Consider the following 26,720-nt stretch of genomic DNA (forward strand, 5'->3'; position numbering starts at 1 on the left):
CAAGTAATTACTTGTATGAAAATTTTGTACAAGTAATGACCTGTACAAAATAATAAAATGTACACGACATATATAAGTAATAGATCTACGTGTATGTGAAAGTATAATGGAATATTAGACTATAAAACTATAATGAGGGCTGATGTTGTTAATAACTAATATAATATAGATTGACATATAACCAACTTGCAATGTGTATATCAATATTTATAAATAAAATTGAATTTCGAAATGCTCTTCAAGTCCTTTAATTCTCTACATTTTTCTCCAACCGGTTTCACATCTTTGTGATAATCATAGATGAATGTATTTATATATATATATAACTCGTCTAAACATCAACCCAACAATGTTAGATCTGTAAATTTGCTTTCGCAAATTTTTAGTTCTTTCCTCGCCGGGATTCGAACACATGCTACTGAGATATCGTGACACCAAATCGCCTGCACTGCAGCCGCCCGCTAAACCACACGACTATCTTGGCTTCACAATAATAAAGCTTTCGGTGGCCGTGTGTCACCGTTATCATTGATGGTGATCCGATGGATAAATGTGTTGCAGAGTTGTCACTGCCTCAGACGTACGTATATATATAATATAAACATTGCAAAAAGTGTTGATTAGTCGATTATTAATTATACTGAGTCTCACGTAGAAAGATAATATGGTGTGAATGAAGCATTGCAATAACATATATCCATTATTAATCTAATGCTGTTAACACTCTCACATAGAAGGCGTCAAGCAAATTAATCCTAGATTAATTTTAATACCGCATATTAAATGATTTTGATTATGTTTTACCTGATACTTGATACACACATACAAAGATAAAACAAAAATCTTTCCAGTGACCAACTTTAATTCACGGTTACAGGAAGTTATATTATATAATTATCGGTAAGTCTCAATTCTTTACTGGCTTACAGTTTTTAGAAGAAACGTTACTGATGAAAGTTAAATTCTACATATGTTACGGAATAAACAAAATGAAGTGTTTTTTTAAAGGGTTTACCACATTTAAAAAAGATTTGGCTCTTAAAATATGGATTATTTTTACAAAATATTTACTTCGACTTGTTTATAAAAATATAAAAAAAGACAATAAACTTTGAACCACACAATTAACGTGAATTGTTTACTTAAATATATAGCAGTAAGGTAAACACTTGTTTTCATCGTTGAAAAGCTTCATTACTCTTTGTGTGATTTCACCGTTCAGTTGATTCTCAAAAAGTAAACTCCCTAGGGTTCTATTTTTTTTCAGTTTTTATGGACTTACTCTTCTTGAATTTTCTTTGAAGGTCATAATCTTTATGACATTTAAAAAAATGAGGTATAAGTGTTAATTTCAGTTTCATTATGTATATCTGTTTTTATATTCAATTGATAAAATTTACTGTTTGCAATAGCTTTAATTGTTCTAAATAATAAGGATGTTCTTATCCCAAGCATAAAAACATAGCCGTAGTTGACACAACCCTTTTGAACTTTTGACCTTCAGTGCTGTACAACTTTGCACTTTTATTTCACTTTCGATCTTTTATATCTGGGCGTCTTGTGTCGTCTAGTTTTGTGTGGACGAGGCGCGTTTTTGGCGTATTGAATTTTAAACCTGATGCTTTTTGTGTTATCTATTAATCATGTGTTTCTTTGTCTAATATGTTCTCCTATGCATTTGTATTGTAGTCCTGTTATATTATGTTGTCATTTCGATGTTATATTTAACATTGCCATTAATGTGCGAAGTTTGGCATGCCACAAAACCAGGTTCAACCCACCATTTTTTCCTTTAAAAATGTCCTGTACCAAGTCAGGAAGATGGTCATTGTTATAATATTGATCGTTTCTGTGTGAGTTACATTTTAACGTTGCGTCGTTTGTTTTCTCTTATTTTTGAGTGTAAATTCACATTGCGATAAGACGTGTCACGGTACTTGTCTATCCCAAATTCATGCATTTGGTTTGGATGTTATATTTGGTATTCTCGTGGGATATTGTCCGATGCTTGGTCCGTTTCTGTGTGTGTTACTTTTTCAGTGTTGTGTCGTTGTTCTCCTCTTATATTTAATGCTTTTCCCTCGGTTTTAGTTTATTACCCCGATTTTGTTTTTTGTCCATGGATTTGTGAGTTTTGAACAGTGGTATACTACTGTTGCCTTTATTAATGATATAACTATCTATCAAAGTCATAATGTGTTAAAAGTAAACATAAATAGAAGCCTTTGCTCACATCTAACAGCAAGCTATAAATTGCAACAGTGTGCCTATGGTAAAACAATTCAAACAAGAAAAGTAATGATCTTATGAATTGGATAAAAAAAGATACGAGAAACACGTAATTAGCATAAGGTGTTGTGGATCCCTTTAAATGTACAAACCCAAAGGAATTCAATTTTAATGCTCTTCAACTGTATACTTGGTTCACTTTATAACTATTTTGATTTGAGCGTCATCTATCTTATGTAGACGAAACGCGCATCTGGTGTATTAAATTATAATCCTGGTACGTTTGATAATTGTTTTAGATTCATACTCAACCAAATCTGTACTTTCATACTGATTTAAATGTAAACATTTCCAAACTAGAACTATGTGTCGGACAATGTAATATAGGGATTGGTGGGAAATCCTATTAACTCTTTTTTGTGTTTTTTCTGAAGGATTACTATGTCATTGAAGCTGTGTCATACTAATAATGCAGGCTTTTCTTTAACTCAATTATTTTAGTAACATTTTGGTAACAAATTGACAAATGATCCTTGAAATGACTGAAAACCGATTGAAATATTAAAAGTTATGATGTTGATGAAAAAAATAACTTCTTGTATTTCAGCATCATACATTTGTTTATCTAATACTATTTCTTGCAGGAAGAGGGACGAAAGATACCAAAGGGACAGTCAAACTCACAAATCTAAAACAAACTGACAACCACATGGCTAAAAATGAAAAAGACAAACAGACACATAATAGAACATACTAGATATATATTGAAAAGTAAAATCACACACATACTGAATTCCGTAGAAAATTCAAAACGGAAATTCCCTGATTAAATGGCACATCAAACGAATGAACAGCAACGGTCATATTCTGACAAAAAGAATTGTTTTTGTGATTTTGTATAATTAACTTGCATTGTTTTTCAATTTCAGGACAAATCAATAGGGAAACCTTAGTAACAAAACTGCACCATGAATGTAAGTAGAAACACTCATTTTTGTTAATTAATGATTCGTTACACAAAATAATGTATTTACAATGGCTTATAATATATTTTGTTGTTTGGATCATAGAAATATTGAAATAGCAAAGCTCAAATCCTCATATGGAATTTACTGACCAAATATATACCGTTTTATGTATTATTAATCTTACCAACTTTTTATTAATATGCTGTTTGGGCAATTGGCCTATCAAAGTGATCAAGGATTCAATAATAGGATAGACTTCTATTGGTCTTTACACAACTAATTGCCAATGACAACAATGTATTTAAATCGTTTATCATCAATGCCTTCATTTGTTAAAACCTTTCATAGTTTTCCTCAATATCGTGTGGTTTTTAGAAAGCAAGGAAACAGCCATAATAACCGTGTATTGTAATAAACTTCTACCTTATAACTTCATATTGAATAAACAAGGTATTCACGCGGTTGCTTTTAACCAATCATATTCTTAGAAATGTATAGGAGGTAAGATACTTTCATTTATTTTTATTTGTTAGGTGAAAAATACAAAGAATGAAAAATCATATTCTGTAGTGTTTTAACCAGTTCCTAAAAAAACAATTAGTGATAAATACAGTCTTGAACGAAGAGTTGTAACATCATACACTCATTAACAAAAACACACCGGTGACTGCTAAGAGTCGATCTGGGGTTTGATATAATTTATGCTTTTAAATAACTGCAAATGAACGGTCGAGTTTGTGTAATAAAAGTTAGCAAATTTGATGCACACGTCAAATTCATTGAAGAGATTTTTTAAATGATTGAAATAATGAAAAAAAAAAAGGTATAGAACTTTGTTCCAGGACAACTTATTTTTATTATAAAAAAAGGCTAAATTTGTAATATTGGGAGGTATTATTTGGCAAATGCATCGTTAAGTTGCGCAAAACAAGTCTATGTAACATCATATAAAAACTCGATATTTATGATCTCATCTCAATTATGCACATTGAGATACCATAATTTTATATTATTTTGACTGTATCTTTCGTCCCTCTTTTATAATTTCTACTGTTAATTTGAGATTATGTTGCCACCTTTATTTGAGTGATATATTATTATTTAAATTTATGTGGCCATATACTTTAAATGCATGTCTAAGGTATATTTCCTTGTACAGAACATTGACCTCGCCATTCTGCCAAGATAATTTTGTTTTTGTTTGAAAATATGAAAAATTGAGATAAATAAAAAATAAACCGCTCCCGAAAATAACATTTTGTTTTATCATAAAAGATTTCGTATGATTTAAGACGATTAGCATACAGAAGTTTAATTGTCATATAATACAACGACTACTGTTGATGAATGGTACCAACTCGCTCAATTTTTTAATATAAAACATGAGTTTTTCCGAGCGTTTGTAAATTTAAGATTTTACCTACAGATAATCGTGAAGTATCAGGTTGTAAATACAAATGTGTGTCATATATGTCTCAAACGTTGATGACGTAATGGTCAAATAACAAAACTATGTCTATGCGCTAATGAACAACACGACGTTAGCTAATCAGAAGACGCAATACATCCAAAGTTAAATTATTTCTTAAGAACTTTTATTGTTATTAGATCAATTAAGCAAAATGTTGCATAGCTTGAAACATCAGTAAAGTGCAGAAAAATTATATTTGATGAAAAAAAAAGGCAAATGGATGTGAGACTACTTATAGTAATGGAAAATAAAACGTCGACTATTTCAACGTCAAAGATGGTCGTGTGCATGGTCAAGCTATTAAACATAGATCGAAAGATTGTAAGATAATATTGATGAACAATTGTATAAGGATCAATATTTGGTTATGTATCAATTTATTGAATGAAAACTCAATGCTAGTACCGATGATAATAATAATATTACGGTATAACAGTAATTACCTATAAAATATGTGTATTCAGATGATTGTTGAATTTTTATGAATCGTATCACAACGTACTCGCCCTATAAAAAAAACATCCATATTAAAGAATCAGTTATATCCCGTTTTCAATGAGAAATCAAATGAAGATACAGTCAAACTTCGAAGTCAAATCATTGTTCACACAACATATCCTAAATAAGGTGTAAATTGACTCGTGGTAATGAATACCAGAAAATTAACTAGTTATATTTTGATAGAATTCTTTTATACATAACATTAGCACTGTGTCTAAACAACACCGGCAAAATTTGCTCGGACTCGATGGTATCTAACATCCGGCACAATGACGGAACACCAATAGACAAAAGAAAGGTAGGTTTCTCCTTATTTTTTTTATTTTTTTTATGATATCGAAGAATATATATACATATACAACTATTTTCTATTGTGAGATGCAATATTTTCTACAACCGTTCTATATTAACGAAGAAATAAGTCAAAATGCATGCCAAAATGACGAATTGAGTGAACCTTGCCTCGAAATTGTTTAATTTCTCGTTAAATAGTTTACATTGTACAGAAAGAAAGGTACGGGAAGAAATATTGACACGGAGATTGCAAATTTATTTAGTATAAGCATCTCAATAATTTTATCTCTGTGTATGGAACGAAAGAAAAGGGTCATGTCAAATTAAAATAAACCGGTTTCGTCAATGTTGTTATTACACAATCACCCGGTTTCGTCTATATATATCACCCGGTTGTTTTTTTTTAATTTTTCACAAACAATTTATGAAAAGCAACTTTGGCACGGATCTGAACATTGTCTTTCGAGAATTTAAATATATATTTATTGTAAAGTAAACTTGGCGTGTTAAAATATATTTTAAACGGGCACCTTTGGACATAGTTAATTATGATAATACACATTTTCCTAATGAAAGGCGTATCCCTTATTTCACTTAACTTCAAACTAATTTTAAATGGAATATAACGACTCAATAGCAAACACTGGTATCTTATTATTTTGTTTCTGGTAATAGTTATCAAAAGTACCAGGATGGTAAGCACATTTATTTTCCTAGGCATGTTTTTCACATTATTTTCACAGTTCAAATTCATTTTTTTTACAGTTCGAATTCAATTGAAACTTGAAGATAACTTTTGAAAACAATATCTGACAGTTTTGTATTTTCAATGTGAATAAAAGTTGGTTTGCAAAACATGACCGTCATTTATATCTAGGTCTTATTTAGAAGAAGTGACGGTGACCACTTATCCCATACACATTGACACTGAGACAACTTTCTTTAAGACACAAAAATGATGTTGAATTAATCAAGTTTAGGTCAGCGTATGCCTTAAACAATGAGAAAAACACACAAACTGCATGAAAGCAATCTATAACAGGGCCCTAAATTATGAATGTAAAACAATTCAAACAAGAAAACTACCTGCCTATTATATGTTCAAGTCGCATATGGTATAAAGCAACCAAAGACAACCATGGAATTACAAGCGTGTGACTCGGGAATAGACTGAGTCAAAGTGCTGTCGCTGACACAAACAGTACAACAAAAGTACAAATAATAAAAAAACTGATGAATAAACCTTAACTCCACTTATGACAGAGCCTGTATAGTAAATTCGCGATTTGTGCCAAAACTTGTATCATAGTTAAAATTATCCCTTAAATATAATAAATATACATGTATTCGCAGTTTACTATGAAGTCCACTATCACTAGTACTGAACTAGTATACATATTTATTAAGGGCCAGCTAAGGGAGACGGATTAATATAAGGGAAACCTTGTTTCCGAATCCTTTTATAATATGTTATCACTGTATTTATATGTGTATGCCATGTACATGATTTTTTGAAATAAAATATGTTTAAAGTAAAGTGTGTAACACTCTTAATGCTAAACGTTTCCAGTGTTCAATGTGCCCTAAAAGATTTGACCGGAAAGATCTACTAACTGACCATGTGACAGGAAAGCACAAGAAAGGTGTAGCCCAATATCATTGCCAAGTATGTAACGAAGGCTTTCGATACAGATCTAGCAGATCTAGCAGGTCTAATCATACTAGAAAAAACATCATAGAGGATAAACGATCTGTTATTGTTATTTTTTATGCCTCAGTTATATTTATAGATAACTCTTAGGAAGCTACTAATTTATTGTAAGAATGAAAAAGGGGGCTAGGGGGGATATTGTCCTGCATTTGTTTTCAGTTTTTATCTCTGTCCTGCTTTTTTATATTTTTCACTTTATTCTGTCCTTTTTTAAGTAGTAGTTTATTCCCTTTTTACATAACTTGTTATCCTGCCATTTTCAATCTAAACTTTTGGCTTGCCTTTTAACTAAGAAGTGCATAAAGTTTGATGCAGTTATAATACTTCGTTTTTGAGATATGGCGGGACATGTTAAAAAAAAACACATTCCTGTTTCACTTACATTTTCTGTAACTCAAAAAGATTTAATTTGATTTTCACTATAATGTTTACAGATCGTTTGACCATTATAAGAAATAACTATGTTAAATTTTAAGAAAATAAGATAAGCTGTCCTGAAGTTACGGTGCGACATGTTTATTCTGAACAGACGGATAGATAGACGGACGGACGGACGGACCGAATGACTGAAAGATGGAGAAACGGGCGGATGGAAGGACGGACGGACAGACGGGTGTATACAATAATACGTCCTGTCAAAATTGGGACGGGCGTGTAAAAACGCAAAGAAATGAAAAAAAAATCGTAATAAAAGGTCAATAAGTTTTATTAGCAGTGGGAAAGCCAGTGACATTGAAGAGCTACTTCCGGTAGTCCCGCGGGAAAGGGGACATAATCTAAAAATTTTGAGGTGGCGCTGTAACCAGCGTGTAAACAAAAACGTAGCCTGTGCTTCAGACAATAAATCTATTAAAACAACTTATCATCCATCAGTATTTGAGTTTAATTTTTCTTTAGACTAGATTTTGTCACACGACTGCCAAATTCGGTATTCAAATAAGTGCTCCGTTACTGAAATATGATAATCCAAAAGACTACCTCCGTTGATTTCCAAAAAACCGCGGGTAATCCCCACGACTACAAACAACTGACACAAATGCATCCTAAAGCTTTTCATTGGTCGAGATATAAATAAATGTGACCTAGAAACATATGGGCACATGACTATGTACAGGATTCCCCGTCACTCCGAGTCTTGTTTACATAATAAATACTTCAACCGGAGGTCAAAATTCAACATTTTTCAGCCGTTTTGGGAGTTATTTCGGTGCAAAATCAAGCAAATTATGTCATATTTTACAGATTTTAAGCACAAAATTGATTGAGACAACGAAGGGTGATGATGTTTTCAGGATTTTAAATATATTTTTCTTAAAACGTTGAGTGGTTGAAGGCTTTACAACGTCATTTGTTGATGTTTACAATTTGCTCAAACTCCTCGTATCACATTTTCTGTAGTTATTTAGTTATGCTGCTGATGTATAACAGATTTATGGGCGAGATTTATGTATTACATTGAAACTGATTTAATCTATGAACGAATTTGTCCATTTAAATAACTTCCATTGTCTGGAAGTAGACCTACCCCCCCCCTTTTTTTCAACAAAAAAAATTCAGTTAGTCAAAAGTTGTTGTCTGAATAAGCATGCAAAAGTGCAAAGTGTAAGCACTCAGCTAGTCTTTGTTTTAAGCCAATTTTTAGGGTAATGGTTACAGTCATTCTTTGATTCTGTAAATTATTATAAATCTGAAATGTTTCAACTTGTCAATTTTAAAAAGTACATGTACCAATCAACAAGAATTGCCTGCCTAAACACTCACACATGTTTATAAATGTCTGTCCTTATCATGCTTATCAAGCAACCTGATGTACACTGTGACTAACTATTCATGTTTGAGTGTTTCTGGGCCCTGGGTCATATTTAACTCTTGAGAACTTGAGATTAACATTCAATAGGAATGCCCTATGCCTAGTACATCAAATTCTTAATACATGTTAGAGCTACATGTATATGACCATTTAAAGCATTAACAAAATGCTATATCACTTCCAAGGTCTGGTATATGAATGTCTCACTCTGATTTTGGTGATCCTGTTTTGTTTCATTGATATAACTGATTGACCCATATTTTTATTTTACACCAGTTTACAAGAAAACCAAATCTTGGACACAGGATCTATTCTTTATTAAGAATCATACCATTCCTATATCTGTGTGCTGATTTTTCTGCAATAGAATACCTTTTCACACATTTTACTCCATTCTAAAAGCACACAATTGCAATAATTTGCCAAATCATGTGTTTACTAGATATAGGAAGATGTGGTGTGAGTGCCAATGAGACAACTCTCCATCCAAATAACAATTTAAAAATTAAACCATTATAGGTTAAAGTACGGCCTTCAACACGGAGCCTTGGCTCACACCGAACAACAAGCTATAAAGGGCCCCAAAATTACTAGTGTAAAACCATTCAAACGGGAAAACCAACGGTCTGATCTATATAAACAAAACGAGAAACGAGAAACACGTATATATTTCATAAACAAACGACAACTACTGTACATCAGATTCCTGACTTAGGACAGGTGCAAACATTTGCAGCGGGATTAAACGTTTTAATGGGCCCAAACCTTCTCCCTTTTTCTGAAACAATAGCATAACATCACAACATATAAAAACATACGATAAAATATCAATTAGCAGACTTAACTCAATCAAAAAACGTATGATTACACAAAGAACTTATCTAGGAAAAGGGAACATAGACATCTCATTCATAATACTACACAAGGAGCAGGATCTGCTTATTCTTCCAGAGCACATGAGATCAATTATATGTTGTGGGTTCAAGTTGATCAGTTTTCTTTTTCTCTAATTTGTATATTAGTTTAAACTTTTCATCAAAAAGTCTGAAAAAAGAGATATGTATCTACTGAAAATGATTTATTTAGGTGCAGGGGTTACCACACTTTGAAATCTACATGGAAGCAAAACAGTGAAAAGTCATGTCATGATAGGCTGCTTGAGAGACCTCACTATGTCTAGAAGAAGTGAACAATTCTAGAAACTTTCCATTTAAGTCATTCAAACCTTATAAAGAATAAAAGACCATCATTTTGACTTTTTATATCTTTTTTTTTCTTATGTCTCAAATACTACAGTACATACATGTATATTTCTGATACCAGTGACCGATCCAGAACTTTTTCTATTATTTTTTTTTGGGGGGTGGAGGGGGGTAAGGGGTTGCTGCTGCTGACTAACTTAGGAGGGACCCCCTCCAGTGATTCCCTATTTAATCAACCAATTTTTTCCTATGAAAGGGGGGCCCTATGAATATGCTAGCTTTGCATCAATGAATCTCAGGTTTTTCAATGACATTAAGTAATATTGTATTGCAACAGTATAGTGCCTCATGTACATTTACCCCACGTTATCAATATAACATGGTGGAGTGTTTCACATTGTATGTATATTTGAAAATATAAAAATGTTTAGAAATAAAAGTTTATTAAATGATGAATAAATACAAAGTCATAAAAATAATGTTAAAATGAAAAATATGTATAAAGTATTTTAATCATTTAAGGAGAACTATTGTTAAAATTAAAAAGTTTTTTTAAAGTAAAATCAAGTCAAATAGTCCTCTGTCCCATACATGTAAATCCTCAATATAGAAATCCTGCTCTTCTTATTCCTATTGTTATCTGAAAATATATAATTTATGCAGATGATATTATCAAATGAATATAATTTCAAACTTCTCTAGATTTGCTATATGATCGGTAAATTATAATATATTTTAATTGTCTACTCACAAAAACATGATCTTCTGAGGTCCCAATTAAAAAAAAATGTTGAAAGGAAATACTGGAATCTGAAGGATCAATCTCGAAATCCTGAGCTATAAAATTACCCAAATTGCAATCCAGACATCCCGAAAAAGGTTCTCTAGATAAGGTAATACTTATACACACCAACAGATGTTTGGAAAAATTTTCTACTTATAAATTCATTTACTTAGTATTTAAAATTCATCACCATTATAACATATCAACCTTTTTAAAAGATATAAATAATGTTTTAATAAAGTATAACGACATTAAATTATTTTACAGGTATCTGTTATTTAAAAGATAACTTTTCATTCAATCATTCATATCTTTAATTCTTCATTCCAGTAATTGATAATAAATGTATCCAACGCCAATAAAACCTTGCCACAACACCAATTAAGCCAATACTGAAGGTGGCAATAAAATTCAACAATAAATCACGTAATTGAATTTATACTTTCCTACTGGTGAATATTTCATATACCTGAAATCTTTAAAAGATATTTCACATGCCCATATGCACTATTCAGCAAAAATAATAGTACTGTTGTTCACATAGACAAGGGTCTGGATGGGGTGTTCTGCATTTCTTTAACATTTAATCTTTTAGTTCATTGGTCTCTATTCTTTTTATACTTTTTGTCCATAATTTCTCTTTCCTCAATATATAAATTAGCACATCAATACTGTAAATTCAGAAATTATTGCGAGGTTTTTTTTATTGCGAAAAATGCGACAGAGTTGTAAACGCAATAATTAAAACTTGCATTTTGTAATATTTTAACTGAATTAAGCATGACTTTTCTCAAAATCGTAAAAATTAAAATTGCATTCAAGTTTAAGATGACAAAATCGCAATGATAAGTGCACGCAATAATTTCTGAATTTACAGTAGTTCGATCAAAATGATTATGACCAGACCTAAGGCTTGCTGCTAAGAATATTAAGATTTTTTTCTGGGATGCATAGGAAGTCGTCCCAGAAAAAAAAGTAGTCTTGTCAGACTTCATAATAATTTGGACTAGCATGTCATTTGCTCTATTTTTTACTTATTTTATGGTAAATTTTCTCTATTCTTGTTCCTATAGTAATAATTCTCTAATTCTTTATAAGTTTAATATAAATCATAGTTCCCAGTGGCAGATCCAGGGATAGGGTTCCAGGGATTGGAATCTCCCTTTTTGGGGACGATCAATGCATTTGAATGAGGACATATAGTTGGAACCCCCCTTTGTCCTGGGGTAGTTATTTTTTCATATATTTTTATTTTGTTTGTTTTTTTGTGTTTTTTGTCACACTTTATGGGTTCAAAAATAAAAATATTTACCTTTTTACTATTCGAGACAACCAAACAAATCAGCACATATGCATTACACAACTGCAAAACTTTAATTAAAATTTAAATGCTAACATTGACCTGCCAAAATTGAAGTTTTATTCAAATTGAAGTCTCACGCTGGAAAAGGGGCGTATATTTACATGTGGTCTACGGAAATTTACTGGATTTAAGAATCGAAAAGAGGCAAACATGTAGCCATAACCCGATCAGATCAATAAATTATGTTATGGATAGTATTAATATCTTTCTACTAACCATTAAAAGTAATAATACTAGGATTTCGTGAGCTCAGAAACCTTAATCTGTTGAAAAATGGCGTCGATTTGTGTGCTTCCTTTTCGCAGCCTCAGTTACAATTTGACACGGAGTGATGGGTATTTATGCAAATATTTAGGGACTCCTATCATCATAGATACTATTTTTGGTCATTTTGTATTTAAATAGCCAATAGGATGCAAATGTGTCAGTTATTTTCAGAAGGGGAAAACACCCGCCATATTTTTATCTCCCAAATCAACAACGTCACTTGCCACTTTCAGATGTTCGTTTCTTGTAAAATAAAATCTTCTAAGAAGAAAAAATAGCATGGTCACCTGTAAAACTTACCTATATAACTAATTGATGATGAAATGACACAAGTTTAATTGTCTTTAATGATAAATTTCTCGAAAAATCACACGTACACGATGTAAACAAATTGCCGCGATGGCGCGATACTGTCGCCCTCTATGAAAAATCGCAATTGTCGCCCTTGATTTTCTGGCCTTTACGTCATATGGAAGGAGGCGCAGAATCGATCCGTGGCTTTCCCACTGTAGGATATCGGCCAAGTCGATTTATTTGTATATTTGTCTGCCTTCACATTTTCCTATATAACTTTTATATATATTTGAAAAAAATGTTTAGAAATCGATAAAAAAAAAACTTGATATTCGGCATTAATTATAATAAAAATAATCCAACTCACATAATCCGATTTCCCGGGTGTCCATGTTTTCTCATTTCTTACAATTTTTTAATTCGGTATATACTTTATAAGATAAGTGGCGAATCTAGATGATGTATGGGTTGCACGCCCCGACCCCACCTTTGGTTGCCAAAAATATATTGATTCCTGTATAAAGATTACATACATTGAATGATTAGATTACTAATAAAGGTGTTCATTCTTTTGTGCGAGAAAATCACATATCAATTGTGTTTTCGATTTTTAAAACCGTAAGCTTTAATTTCAAGTTTAAACATGTTTAACATATTTTCTCATAACTCATATAGAAAACGCATATTTAGAGAGCTTTAATCTCAATATGTTGTTAAAAAATTTCGGAATTCAAAGTTAAATTAAAATATTCGTGTTCTATAAGAGTAGGAATTTGCTTATTATTTATTTGAATCTGAGACTGATATAAATAATAAGCCGCTGTTCGGTGAACGAACTTGTTTTCGAACGACCCACAAAACTCCTTTTGAACGCTGAAGTTAAATTATCAATTATAATGTAATGCGATTATGATTTTTTTTATTTGACCAAACCGGGTTATGCATTTTGAAATTTATGACGAAACCAGGTTGTATACATTGACGAAACCGGCCAGTTCAATTTTGACATGACCCATTTCTTTTGTTCCATACACAGAGAGAAAATTATTGAGATGCTCATAATAAATAAATTTGCAATTTCCGTGTCAATATCTATCTTCCCTTACCTTTCTTTCTGTACAATGTAAACTATTTAACGAGAAATTAAACAATTTCGAGGTAAGGTTCACTCAATTCGTCATTTTGACATGCATTTTGACTTATTTCTCCGTTAATATAGAACGGTTGTAGAAAATATTGCATCTCACAATAGAAAATAGTTGTATATGTATATATATTTTTCGATATCATAAAAAAAAATTTAAAAATAAGGAGAAACCTACCTTTCTTTTTTCTATTGGTGTTCCGTCATTGTGCCGGATGTTAGATACCATCGAGTCCGAGCAAATTTTGCCGGTGTAGTTTAGACACAGTGATTATACTTCAAACACTTGCATAGAAAACAAATTGGGGAAATATATACAGCTTAAGCTTGTATTTAAGTGTATTTCTTTCAATATTTCAGGATACTGATACCATGGCACAGGCGGCACAGGTTGATTATGCAGTTGCAGTTCTACTAACGTCATTAGCATCAGTGACAATTTTAGTTGACTTCACATATATCATTGTTTGTTTTAAGGCTCTGAAGAAAACTTTCTACCATCTTACAATATTGGCTTTGTTTTTCAGCGACAGTACTTTGGGGATTTCGTCAGCAATATTTTCGTCAGGATCTATAATGAAACATGAACACGTTGGATCATGTCTTCTGCAGATATTTCTTATTGCATTTGGCTTGCTATCAAATTATTGTTTGATATTTCTGCTTTGTTTACAGAGATTTTTAGTGGTTAGATCGTTTAACTTCGGAACTAGTAAAAAATTTGATAGGAACAAATATACATACATTGGAGGAGCTATATGTTGTGTGTTCATAATTTCGTTGTGTGGGACATTACTGACACCTCGTGTCGAATTCATGCAAATATGTAGACCTCCATTAATATATGGGGATAATTTTTATATGTTTGTAATTGTGAATCTTTTACCAGTAATTGTAATTATCTTTCTTTTATTAGTAATGTCACTGACCACTAGTTTTCGGTTATTGAAATTTCATTCCGCACGCAGAGTTGCTCCGAAGCACGTCATGAGTGGGACGATAAATAATCCTAGCAATGTGAAACCCCCTATGTTTACAACAGGACATAGTCCCGCTACTTCATCGAAAAATATTTCTGGTGACATTAGAAGGAAACATAGTATGGCAGTAGTTACCCCAATAGAGATAGAAATTCAGCTATCTAATTTGAATAACGAAGCTACAAAAGATCATTCAGAAAAAGGAGGATCGAGTGAGAAAATAAGGAATCAAGATGACCACTGTGATAACTCAAGCTCTAAGAACAAAGAATCACTAAATAAAGATAACTATGTACGTAAAGAGAATCAGAATAAAGGAATGGTTGATACCAACATATGTACAACAGCAAATAATCTAGGTCATTCAATAGATGTCAACATACAAATGAAAAAGTCATGGGAGATACGAGCATTTTTTACAACTGTCATAATTGCTTTCCAGACCTTTATATTAACTGGACCTTTTGTTGCCTCGTTCTGGTTAGAAATTTTATCGAATTTCCCTTTGTCAATGCAGACTCGTCTTTTACTGTTTATTCCATTTCAGATTTATTTATTTTCAAATCCTTTTCTATATGCATGGAGAATACCAGAAATAAGAAAGGAGTTCAGGAGGCTTCTAAGATTAAACAACTAATCATAAAAAAATATATATTATACTATAATTGGGAATGGAAATGGGGTAAATATCAAATAGACAACAATCTGACCAAAGAACAGACACCGGTATCTTTTTTATAGTTTAAACATATTTTATTGTTCAAAATGACAAAAGAATCAGACACAAGTTTTATAACTTAGTAACGTCTTCTCTATTTTATAGATTAACAGTATTTAACAACTGTGTGAAGACATCATATTATGTTTAAGTATTCATGATATTGTAGCTGTGTAACAAGTGTGAAAAGAGATATATACTGCAGCTGTGCTATTTGAACAGTCAAATTGCATTGACTGTATATTTATATGTGATAAACAGTCACTGGTCGTATATCCCCTTGTTTATGACGTTGACAATGCTTTGTCGTACAGTTTCATTTATGACATCAATAAAACATACAGGTTCGCGGCAATTTTACGTTGTCCGCTTAGAATTAAAGAATGATACTTTTTACCCTAAATACTTCATATTGAACAGTTATAAGAGTTACAGTATATGAAAAATAACCACACATTGTCTCTAAATATCAATCTGTTATTTGTACTCCGCTCGAAACAGGTAGAAATGCTCGGCACAACCTTGCTTTCTTCCTGTTTCTAAGCCTTGTACAAATAACATTGATATTTCGAGACAATGTATGGTTATTCTATCTTTAATGTTAATTGCAGTTGTTCTGTTGTTCCGCTACACTTCACAATTATAAATATTCTATTGTACATCATGTTGGAATTGATTTCAGTAGTCAGGTGTTTATGCATTTTTCAATTACTTTTGCTAAAGATAATCCAAAATAAGTTCGTGTTGTAGTTGTGTGTATTAACAAATCAATGGTTGTCGTTCAAACATTTGTAATAATGGTTAATCTGTCGAAAAGAAAAAAAATGATGATCAATATGGTAACACGACAAATAATAAGTTTGTAGAAAACAATTTGGATCAGTTCTTCAATGTCTTAATAGCATCGCAGATCAGTTAAAAACTCTTTTCAAACTGTTTGCATCAGTTCTGATTTTTCGTAATGCATGCATATGTCAGGATCTGTGTGACTTTTTCGAAAAGAAAAAAAAAATCTGTGCGGATCAGGTCTTACATCTCTAAAGACCTGTGAGGATAAGTTATAAACTGTCTTAAACTCTGTGCGATCAGTTTTAAAATCTCTTTTATAAGACCTGTAATGATCAGTTCTAAATTCTCTCAACATATTTGCGCATCAGTTCTATACTCTCTTAAAATCTGTGGGTATCAGTTCTAACAACTCTTAGTACATGTGAGGATTGGTTCTAAACTATCTTAAAATATGTTGGGATCAGTCCCAACATCTCTTAATACATATGTAATACATGTGATGATCGGTTCTCAACTCACTAAAACAGAGATATTTTACTCATATAGTTTTCACTCAAATTTCACATTAAAATACGGTGACCTGATTTCATGCTAGCTTTAACTTGAGTCTTATGATATGAAAATCATGTGAAATTAAGGGGAAATTGATATGAAGGTTTCACGAGATATTAACCTGAATTTGATAACACAGTTATTCAGATAACATCTAAATTTCAAAATGATTTACCACCATTAATGAAAAATACCATCGATTTTGAAAACTGTATGAATTATTTGAATCTGAATTAACTTACAAGTGTTCATGTTATTTTCACATAAAACATAATGTCATTTGAGGTTAATGTATGTAAGTTTTTTTTGTCTTATTGAACGCTTATGTGACATAGCGAAGAAGGTTTTCAATTTGTTACTTTTATGTGTTTATTGTCTATATTTTTTTTAAATTATATGGATTGCATTTTTTTTTCTGACGCAATGTCATACCTCTCCTTTTTTTTTTTGTTCTAAGGAAAAAAGTATCTTAGGAAAAAATAGGATGAATTTGATGTTTTATATTTGATAAATTATAGATACTGAAAAAAAAAAATTTATTTAGTCCTTAATAGTTTGTTCTGTTTTAATATAAATTCATAATAGTGCAGTTTAAACATAAAATAAATTTATTCTTTGATATGCTAATGTTTTACACATGTTACAGTATATTTAATACAAATTAAAAATAAAATATGGAAAAAGAACCAATTCAAAGGAAATTTCAAAATGATAAGTCTCTTATAACATGTATAACATAGCAAAATAATAAGCTCAAACACGTCAATGAAAATAACTACCATATTCCTGACATGGTACAAGCATTTCCTTACGAAAAAACATGGTCGGTTAAACCAGCTGGTGTTTAAGCTTACTTAATCACTGACTTGTATGACAGTCAGTCTCATTATTTTTCTTTATTATATGGACAACATTGTTTGACCAACAAAAAAGATATATATAAGTTATTAATGTAAACAATAAGGGTACAGCAGTCCACATGGTGTTTTATGTATGTATATTTAATAATTAGAGAGTTAAGAGGGTGATGAGACAGTATAAGACATGAACTGTTTGTAAATATTTTAATCTTTTTACTATCAAACAGCACGACAAATGCCACACGTGAAGCAGAATATGCTTATCCTTCCAGAACACATCAAATGACACACAGTGGTGTTTGTATGGTTCAGAGTTTTTGTTTCGAAGGGTTATGATTTGTAGAATGTTAGTTGTTAACTTTCGCAACCTATAAAGTAGCAAAAACACATTGATTCCTCTGATAATCAGTTTGACAAGAGTGCTCAGAATAGAATATGTAATGTATGTTTTATTAATATCTATAGACATATTTCGCATTGCTGTTTTGAATTTTAATTGTGTTTATATCGTGGTTTTTGTTTGTAAAGATCATCTTAGTTTTTATAATAATAAAATATTAAACATGTTTAAACTAGTTTGATTGATACTATATTTGTGTCGGTGTGTACTGGGAAAATAAAGTCATAAACACAACGAAATCTCACAATTTTGTAATGAAAATTCTTTAACAGCAAAAAAACACAAAAAGAATGTTTTTATATGACAGCAAATATAGCTGTTGGAATTGATAATTTTACTTGAAAAAAAAATCAATTAAACGTGAAGCAACGATAATTCCAGTTGCATGGTGCTGTTCCATTTAGTAATTTAGTGGTTGCTATCTACGAAAGCCGGGAAGGATCATTATAACAAAACTTCAAAAATCAAAAATCAAAAATTCAAAATTCAAAATTCAAAACTCAAAACTCAAAACTCCTTTTAAATCATTAATCTATCATGATTCCCCGCTCATACGAAAGCCAAAAAAAGATCGCACTTTACACTTTTTAAATAAATAATGACTGAGCCATTCTATAAAGTTTGTTGAAAACAAGCACGAACTAAAACAAGGCAAAGGGTCCGTTAAACCTTCATAATGTAATATTTTAATGTTTTGTATCTGTATATTTCTGTACAGAGAAAATTAATGATGCAAGGTTAATTTGACAAACAGCTAGTTTTATTATCTGCAATTAAAGTTTAACTGTCAGATGTAATTAAGACAAGAAGCGATGTCTTAGGGTGTAGGGTAATAAAACTAGGTGTGCCTATTTGTTTCGTCTACAGAAAAAGTAGTTAAACTCAGTTGGTCAAGATACTAGCAGATAGAGTATCAGCTGTGATACTGTAAGGATATGTATTCCTTGAAGTCTTGAATAAGTTAGATTCTGGAGGATTTGTATTTAAAGATTATATGTTTAAACTGTTTAGCTTACTTTGTCAAGAAGTCCGAAGTAATGTACATTTGTGAATAAACTGGTAAATATATACCGTATTATTTAGTTACAGAGATTAACCACTGGATATATATTGTCGTGTCATAGATGACTATGTCCGTCCTTCTGTGTCGGTGTTGTTCCTCTCCTCGGTCACGTTACCATAGTTATACATCCAACCATTTGAAACCCTTGGTCCCACAGCATCCTTGCAAGTAGGAAGTCTCTATCAAGAAAATAGAAAAGAAAACCAGAGCCCTTTACTATTGTCAGCAGGGTTAAAGAACATCAGTTGTTCGACCTGTTAGTCAAATGCGTTTTGTTTCAATATCCATTTTCACTTTTTTGGTCTTTTGGAAAATGTTGTGTGTGCGGTTTTATACCCTTCTACAACGAAATTTGTTTTACATGCACACGTATAAAAAATGCGGTTTTTATCCAACGCAGTCATAGGTTTGAACGTAGTTTTCAATTTAGACTTATTTATATTTTTTCGTTTGGGATTGTATCATATTTTCCCTCCGGTTTATATGATCCGTTCATCCTATATTGACTCTTAAAATTCAAGAGTCTATCTAAAAATGAGGGTACTTTTTATATTGCCTTATATCGTTTCGATCCCTAACATCACTGAAGAGACATTTATTGTCGAAATCCGGATCTGGTGTACTAGAAAAATATTGACACCGTATGTTTGTGGCATAACATCGTGGCCACAAGTTAAAAAAAAAATTCTGTTTAGTATTTAATTTATATTAAGATCCATTTTGTTACATCTTGTGATACATTTGATTTGGAAATCGCCAATAGCAGTCTGGAAGTGAACACAGGCCCTTGTTTCAGGTGGCAGCCGTCGTGTATAGTTTGTTCGATATCAGAAGACTTATTTGACTATTTTGTTTTGATTAAAAAAAGCTTTGATGGGTACTTTTCTCGAAGGACCCTAAAAAATCTAACAAAAATACAACAAACACAGACTCCTAGGAAAATTAAAAACTGAAAGTCAGTAATAAAATGGTAAAATCTAGAGTTCAAACACATTAAACGACTGTTTAACAACTGTCATATTACTTGCTTGGTACTGGCATTTTCTTGTGTGAAATATAATGCACAGCTTTCATATAAAGACACATACATCATAACTACTCAACATTATATTAATGTTAGTACTAGTGCATCTGGCAGCTTTCCAGGAGCTAAAAATCTGTTATATTATAATGGTTTAAAAGCTTTCGACGAATATACGAAATATTGTTCTTACTATAAAACTCATAGTTCCACTTGTATGCACATTTTTTTACTCACAGTGAAACCCGTAACATTATATGGTTCAGACACATTGGCCGGGGTTATGTCAATTGTGTTTGAAAGTTATATCATAATTATTCTAATAATTTTGGGTGCCTAGCTTTTTTGGCAAATAAGACATTTGTTTGTTTGTTTGTTTATATGACAGTCAAATAAAGTTATATTATACTGACAACGATGTGTGAATAAAACAGAAAAAAAAATGTCAAAAATAGTTGTCCAGCAGCAATCATTGCGTTACTATCAAGATCACTATAAAACAATCAAATATGAAGATAAAGATAACAGTAGTATACATCGATATAAAGCAATCCTTATTCTATCTTATTCATTCAAATGTGACGTCATTTTTAATTTTTTGATGATCTGTTTTACAAATTAAAATGTGACGTCATTTTACGTCATTTTTTTCAATTTCAAATATGACCTCACTTGGCGTTGAGGTTTTTACTTATGGAATGTGTTGCATTTCGTCGGGTTATGTATTGTGTTTCGGTTGTTTCCTGTAGTTAGTAATAACTTCTGTTTTATCATATATCTTTTGTATAGTATTTTTTATGAAATTTACTGTTTGCAAAAGTATAAAATATTCAAAATAATAGGGATGTTTTGGTACCTAACAGAAAAGCCTGGTCGTTTTTGGCACACCTTTTTTGAACTTTTGGTCCTCGATGCTGTTCAACTTTGTACTTGTTTCGGCTTTCAAACTTTTGTATCTGGGCGTCACTAGTAAGTCTTGTGTGAACAAAAAGCAGTTCTGGCGTATTACAATTTTAAACTTGTTGCCTTTTGTTAGCTATTATTTGCGTGTTTCTTTGTCAATTATGTTCTCCTATTTATTGATGTTGTAGTCCTGTAATACTGTGTTGCCATGTTAATGTTTTACTTCACATGGCCATAGAAGAGAAAGGTTTGGCATGCCACAAAACCAGGTTCAACCCACCATTTTTTTTAAAATGTCCTGTACCAAGTCAGGAATATGATCATTGTTATATTATATTTTGTTTCTGTGTGTGTTACATTTTAACGTTGTGTTTCTGTTGTGTCGTTTGTTTTCTCTTATTTTTGAGTGTGAATTCATAGTACTATAAGACATGTCACGGTACTTATCTATCTCAAATTCATGTATTTCATTTTTATGTTATATTTGTTATTCTCATATGATTTTGTCTAATGGTTAGTCCGTTTCTGTGTGTGTTACATTTTAATGTTGTGTCGTTGTTCTCTTATATTTGATGCGTTTCCCTCAGTTTTAGTTTGTTACCCCGATTTTGTGTTTTGTCTATAGATTGATGAGTTTTGAACAGCGGTATACTACTGTTGCCTTTATATACCGCTGTTCAAGTGTATTTTTGTTTTGTTTACTTTGCGTATAATATTACCAATGGCAAAGCCTATACAAGATTAAAGTAACGGCACAAACATGTGAACTTAAATACGGGAAAGGTCACGTTATTATTTCGTACTATTCTCAACATACTGGGGCCAGCAAAGTGTATTATTTTTTTTTTATGGAATATTATCTTAAATGTTCAGCAATAAAGAAAATAAATTTAATTTTGCACTTGCAGGAATAACTGTTTCTTAATAACACAAGATAGGAATTTGAATTAAACTTTAACGAGTTCATGACTTTATTCTTATCTCTGCACGAATTGACGCCTTCCGCACGAATAATGTTCTTGTCGGTATTTTTTCATTGTTTGGTTCTTAAACATATTCATCACTTTATTTCTAGAGGATAGAGTTTGACGATCGGACGTGCAGTTCGACCACTGTTCGTTCTGATTATCACCGAACGCATTAAACCATCGTTACCAGTAACAACTTCCTCGATTTCTGTTTTTGTCCGTTTTATTGTACCCAAATTACACAAAACTCCATATAAAAAACGATACATAGCTGGGTCTTCAAAATGTTCGATTAAACATCTTTCTAAAGTACTGACTACTATTCTTTCTACAGTTAAAGATGGGCTTCAAAAATATATTCTACCAGTGGTGTTAACCAGATGTGGATTCTCAAAAATTCGAAAGATCTACTGCTTAACCTTCGATCACAATCTTTGCAATTTTGCAGCAACATAAAAACTTTTGATTTTTCTACGCTATATACTACTATTCCCCATGCTCAGTTGAAAGATCGACTTCACCATCTCATAAAATAATTCATATTTTGTGAAGTGTCACACTGAATCTTCCAGAAAATATACTGAAGATGATATTATTAAAATGCTGGACTTTTTGATCGACAATATATTTGTTGAGTTTGGTGGATTCATATTTCATTAGACAGTCGGTATTCCAATGGGTACTAATTGTGCACCCCTGCTGGCTGATTTGTTTTTGTACTCGTATGAAGCAGAATTTATTCAGAACCTTCTAAAAGACAAAAAGAAAAAGCACCTTGCGAACTTCATTAATTTTACTTTCCGATATATTAACGATGTTCTATCATTGAATAGCCCATACTTCAGCCAATACTTACATCTCATATATCCCAGTGAACTTGAAATTAAGGATACTACTGATACTAGAAGGACTGCTTCATACCTTGATCTTTTCCTCAATATTGACGTAGATGGACGACTTCACACGAAAATCTATGATAACCTGGATATGTCAACTTCCCAATTATCAATTTCCCATTTCTCAGCAGTAACATACCATCTGTCCCTTCGTATGGTGTTTACATATCACAATTGATACGTTATTCACGTGCTTGTTCACACCATACGTGTATCATATACAGAAGTGTGCTCCTTACGCAGAAACTGCTCCAACAAAGTTATGAGGAGGACAGATTAAAATTGACACTCCGTAAATTTTATGGACACTATCACGAATTGATGGATCCATACGATGTGAATTTAACCAAACTAGCTCAGGACATTTTCACCACATGGTAGATTGTGGTTTGTCGTTATGTCGTTTAATATTTAATTACCAAACGTGACTTTGTCAATGTATATATGTTTCGATAATGTTGTCAATTTTGGTATGTGTATTCGGTAATGTTTAACTCGGCGGCCATACAACATGTGTTAACAGTTCCTTATCAATAATGTCTGTAGAAACATATGTTGGTGGTTTGTCGTTAAGAGGTTTCTCTATTTTTGTGACAAATGTCTGTAACATATCCAAATTTATTAACGCACGTCCTAGGGTCTTTTTCAAATTCGTTTTAATCTCTCCAATCACCCTCCGAATCTGGGGGCACGCTTCGGAATGAATCTCCATTCGACTTCAAAAGAAGATTAAGCTTCTTCAATTTCCTTTGACTCACATAGCCGTTTTACCTCCTGTGACGCTAAAATAAAAGAACACGCATTGTCCGACATAACGATCTGCCGTAATGATCACCTTCTTGTTAATTGTCTAAATCCAAGTCAAAAATATGTTTCGTTCATAGGTGGACGTTTGCTTATCATAATTGCATGAATGGCACTGGCCGCAGCGAAATTTCGATTTTTTAGTCTTTGGAATGGTGTGATCTTAAGCAGTTTAAGCATAACTTCTTTTGTTTGACGATTGATAATCGTAAGTCGTTATCTGTAACATTTGAGCATTTTGCAGGGGCATATAACTTTTGGAAGAATATGCATGGTTTTTGACGAATTTTTGGTGTTTGTCTCTCGCAGTTATCGAATGTATCTTCTTTACTTGGTTCGCCATTCCTATTAATAGCCTTTTTTTCATATTTGCTACGGTGATTGCGGTAGTCTGCAACGAATCTATAAACGACGACGAGCGTTGCCCGGCTTCAATTATAGTGATGTCTTTCAAAATTCCACCTCTCTAATCAGTTCATTCCCAATTATCGGAACCGTTTAACGGGCTTAGTGTTGTCGTATTTCTGACGGTGGCGTGTGGCGTATTATCGGATTGAGTTATGCATCATACGATTCTCCGGAGCGGCCTAATGATTCAAGACCTCTTATATAAAATTACTGATTCATGTTTCAATAAGTTCAGCACTTTCTTCATTGTCCAAGTTAAAATCATCTTCTGTTTTACGTAAAAGTCTCTTTACTGCAATTTTGTGACCAACTCTGTCTGCTTTTACATGTAGCTTGCTGTCCATCTTCATTAATGGATACGGCACCATAAATAAGTATAATAAACTAAGTCAATTCGTATTTGTACTCTGCGTTGTGTATGATATATACACTGGCGAAGCCCACACAAGGTAAAAGTAACGTCACAAACATGTTAACGTAAATACAGGAAACGTTAAGTTATTACTTCATACTATTCTCAACACCATCTTCATATATCTATAAGCTCAATTTAAACATGTAAAATGCAGATACAACTGGACCAGGACCACTCGAACATGTCACGCTAAAACACTTGTTTATTGTGAGAAAATACGCAAAAAAATAAAACGTGGTCAGATGACAAAACACAAAGTAAGCACCACAATCGAGACTATTTCAAAATGAAAAAGGATTGATTAAATATATTCACAATTCTTTCATTGAGTATTAACATCGAAAATATATGATATTTCGTTTTTTTCGTAATATGTCGTTCGACTCTGAAGCATACAAAAAGTTTCTAAATGGCTGTTGTTTAAGTTTGACCCCGGAACAAAATCTTTAACTTCATACTGGTATTTCTGTTCAAAAACCTATTCGCAAAATATAAATTTAACACATTGGCCATAAGAGAAATATGTTTAACACTCGTAAGAATTGGGTATTGCGTGACATCAACTTTCTCCTTATCTGATTTGAATAGTAAATAAACACACTACTTCTTCATATATCTATTATAAAAGGCTATTTTATTATTAAAATGAAATTACTAATATAGGTTTATATCAAGCGATATCCAATTTTCAATCTTTATGAAAACTCAATTTTTTTATACATTGTACACATATTATATATCGTTGTCGTATATCATATAACCAAATTGAATACTTTGTTGTTGATTGGTAATGAAGTAGCGGCATGTATCTGACTCACATTTTATCCCTTTTAAATTCGTGATGTTATATAATCTATTTATCTACAATACAATAGGTAAATGTATACTTAATAGGCATACCTGTACAATAAATAAGACAAATATATAAATATCATGGATCATGATATTACTATTAAAAAACAAAATATCACTGCAATATTCACGATCAAAATGTATATATAGTAATTGCGAACATTAATTCCATTATACAATGAATATATGTTGATCATATTGGGAACTTTGAATATATATAGTATATAGAATATATAATAGTAGACCATCATTGTACAAATATACTGATTGATAGCTATATTTAGTGTTATTAGAAGAATTTAGTTGGGTTGTTTGCGCAGTTAGTCATTGACAATATGTGTTTTAATTTACGTATACTTTGATAAACCTAGATGTCTGTATATAATTAAGCTTATGTATTGAATAATGAAACCATTGTGCAAGCTGATGTTCTTGGTCACTACAGTTGTCACATTGTCAGAGTAATTAAAACAATTTGCAATGCAATTGTAATCAATTAGGAGTATTCGAACACGACCAGTTCTAGAGGTGATCAATTCATTATAGATACATTTGTACACGTCATTAAAACAACGGTTTTGACACTGTTAGAAAGCAGGCTGCAACACAATTAATTATATATCATTCCCAGTATCATATATATATAATATAAGTGCGCAAGTAAGATTTTATTGTTGCGATATGTGTTATAACACTTTAACAAAATACAAATAAGTTATAAAACAATACTATTCATCCGACCCATTTGGGTTTATATATTATAAAAAAAAGATGTTGTATGATTGTTAATGAGACAAATCTCCACAAGAGATAAAACGACACAAAAAGTAACAGCTATGTCTGGCTCTGGCTAAACCCTTTTGTCCTTTTTAATTCAATTTTCAAATCGTTTGGCCCATCTAAATTAAATGATCACACATCTTAGGCTTACATATGTTAAGTTAAAGCTTTCCGGATAAAGAACTATTCTCCTAACATTCAATTATTATTATTTACCAGAGTTATCTCACTTTAACCACAGAGAGTGGATAGCAAACATTTTAAATTTAAGCC

General features: G+C 31.8%; 2 long non-coding RNA genes across 2 annotated transcripts; one reads left to right on the forward strand and one right to left on the reverse strand.

Annotated features, from left to right (window-relative positions):
- The first annotated feature begins 843 nt into the window (after positions 1-843).
- On the forward strand, positions 844-14,788 carry LOC134686210 (uncharacterized). Its single transcript, XR_010101562.1, has 3 exons — positions 844-900; positions 3,159-3,203; positions 14,399-14,788. It is a non-coding gene; the product is annotated as an uncharacterized LOC134686210 (long non-coding RNA).
- On the reverse strand, positions 10,613-12,744 carry LOC134686126 (uncharacterized). Its single transcript, XR_010101547.1, has 2 exons — positions 12,550-12,744; positions 10,613-10,826 (listed from the first exon to the last, which is right to left on the reverse strand). It is a non-coding gene; the product is annotated as an uncharacterized LOC134686126 (long non-coding RNA).
- Positions 14,789-26,720: the final 11,932 nt, after the last annotated feature.

This window comes from Mytilus trossulus, chromosome 10 (assembly GCF_036588685.1).
Source record: "Mytilus trossulus isolate FHL-02 chromosome 10, PNRI_Mtr1.1.1.hap1, whole genome shotgun sequence".
In the NCBI taxonomy this organism is placed as follows: domain Eukaryota; kingdom Metazoa; phylum Mollusca; class Bivalvia; order Mytilida; family Mytilidae; genus Mytilus; species Mytilus trossulus.